At 40.7% G+C, this 2519-nt stretch overlaps 1 non-coding gene across 1 annotated transcript; it reads right to left on the reverse strand.

Annotated features, from left to right (window-relative positions):
- Window positions 1–321: 321 nt before the first annotated feature.
- On the reverse strand, window positions 322–429 carry LOC112752942 (small nucleolar RNA R71). Its single transcript, XR_003177350.1, has one exon. It is a non-coding gene; the product is annotated as a small nucleolar RNA R71 (small nucleolar RNA).
- Window positions 430–2519: the final 2090 nt, after the last annotated feature.

Genomic DNA, 2519 nt, shown 5'->3' on the forward strand with positions numbered 1-2519 from the left:
AGAAGCATCTCAATTCCTGCAATTGGAGCAAACAACTTTGAGCTTAAGCCTCAATTAGTTTCTCTAATGTAGCAGAATTGCAAGTTTTATGGACTTCCATTAGAAGATCCTCATCAGTTCTTAGCTAAATTCTTGCAAATTTGTGACACTGTCAAGACCAATGGGGTTAATCCTGAGGTCTACAGACTTATGCTTTTCCCCTTTTCTGTAAGAGACAGAGCTAGGACATGGTTGGACTCACAACTTAAAGAAAGCCTGAACTCTTGGGAAAAGTTGGTCAATGCTTTCTTGGCCAAATTCTTTCCACCTCAAAAGTTGAGCAAGCTTAGAGTGAAAGTCCAAACCTTCAGACAGAAAGAAGGTGAATCCCTCTATGAAGCTTGGGAAAGATACAAGCAATTTATCAGAAGGTGTCCTTCTGACATGCTTTCAAAATGGAGCATCTTATGTATATTCTATGATGGTCTGTCTGAATTGTCCAAGATGTCATTGGACCACTCTGCTGGTGGATCTCTTCATCTGAAGAAGATGGCTGCAGAAGCCCATGAACTCATTGAAATGGTTGCAAATAACCAGTTCATGTATACTTCTGAAAGAAATCCTGTGAATAATAGGATGACTCAGAAGAAAGGAGTTCTTGAGGTTGATACTCTGAATGCCATATTGGCTCAGAACAAAATATTGACTCAGTAAATTAATATGATTTCTCAGAATCTGATTGGAATGCAAGGTGCATCCAGCAGTACTAAAGAAGCTTCCTCTGAAGAAGAAGCTTGTGACCCTGAGAATCCTGCAATGGAAGATGTGAATTACATGGGAGAATCCTATGGAAACACCTATAATCCTTTATAGAGGAATCATCCTAATTTCTCATGGAAGGATCAGCAGAAGTCTAATCAAAGCTTCAATAATAATGGTAGGAGAAATAGGTTTGGCAATAGCAAGCCTTTTCTATCATCTTCTGAGCAACAGACAGAGAATTCTAAGCAGAGCCTCTCTGACTTAGCAACCATAGTCTCTGATCTATCTAAGACCACTCTCATTTTTATGACTGAAACAAGATCCTCCATCAGAAATTTGGAGGCACAAGTGGGTCAACTAAGTAAAAGAGTTACTAAAATCCCTCCTAGTACTCTCCCAAGCAATACAGAAGAGAATCCAAAGAGAGAGTGCAAGGCCATCAACACGTCCAACATGGCCGAACCTGTAGAGGAGGGAAAGGCACTGATTTCCACTAAGGAAGACCTCAATGGACGTCCACTGGCCACTAAGGAGTTCCCTATTGAGAAACCAAAGGAATCTGAGGCTCATACAGAGACCATAGAGATTCTACTAAACTTACTGTTGCCATTCATAAGCTCTGATGAGTATTCTTCCTCTGAAGAGGATGAAGATATTATTCAAGAGCAAGTTGCCAGTATCTAGGAGCAATCATGAAGCTGAATGCCAAGTTATTTGGTAATGAGACTTGGGAGAATGAACCTCCATTGCTCATAAATGAACTAAATACCTTGGTTCAACAGAAATTACCTCAGAAGAAATCGAATCTCGGAAAATTCTTAATACCTTGTACCCTAGGCACCATGACTTTTAAGAAGGCTCTGTGTGACCTTGGTTCAAGTATAAACCTCATGCCACTCTCTGTAATGGAGAAACTAGGGATCTTTGAGGTACAAGCTGCAAGAATCTCATTAGAGATGGTAGACAATTCAAGGAAACAGGCTTATGGACTTGTAGAGGATGTCTTAGTGAAGGTTGAAAGCTTTTACATCCCTGCTGATTTCATAATCTTAGACACTGGGAAGGAAGAGGATGAATCCATCATCCTTGGAAGACCCTTCCTGGCCACAACAAGAGCTGTGATTGATGTGGACAGAGGAGAGTTAGTCCTTCAATTGAATGAGGACTACCTTGTGTTTAAGGCTCAAGGATCTTCTTCTGTAACCATGGAGAGGAAGCATGAAAAGCTTCTCTCAATACAGAGTCAAATAGAGCCCCACACTCAACTTCTAAGTTTGGTGTTGGGAGGCCATCATCAAGCTCTGAGTCTTTGTAAAGCTCTCTAAGAGCTCACTGTCAAGCTATTGACATTAAAGAAGCGCTTGTTGGGAGGCAACCCAATATTATTTAATTATATTTATTTATTTTTCATTGTTATTTTATGTTTTCTTTAGGTTGATGATCATGTGAAGTCATAAAAATAACTGCAAAATTAAAGCAAAATAAAAAAACAGCATAAAAAACAACACACCCTAGAGGACAGGCTTACTGGCGTTTAAACGCCAGTAAGGATAGTAGAATGGGCGTTTAACGCCCAGCCTGGCAGCATTCTGTGCGTTAAATGCCAGAATGGGCAACACTCTGGGCATTTAACACTATAAAAGGGTGTCTGACATCTGGCTGGCGTTAAATGCCAGAAATGACAGACAGACTGGCGTTTAACGCCAGAAAAGAGTGTCTGGCTGGCGTTTAACGCCAGGAAAGGTAGCAGAGCTGGCGTTTAATGCCAGAATTGGCAC

The sequence above is a fragment of the Arachis hypogaea genome, chromosome 15 (assembly GCF_003086295.3).
Source record: "Arachis hypogaea cultivar Tifrunner chromosome 15, arahy.Tifrunner.gnm2.J5K5, whole genome shotgun sequence".
In the NCBI taxonomy this organism is placed as follows: Eukaryota; Viridiplantae; Streptophyta; class Magnoliopsida; order Fabales; family Fabaceae; genus Arachis; species Arachis hypogaea.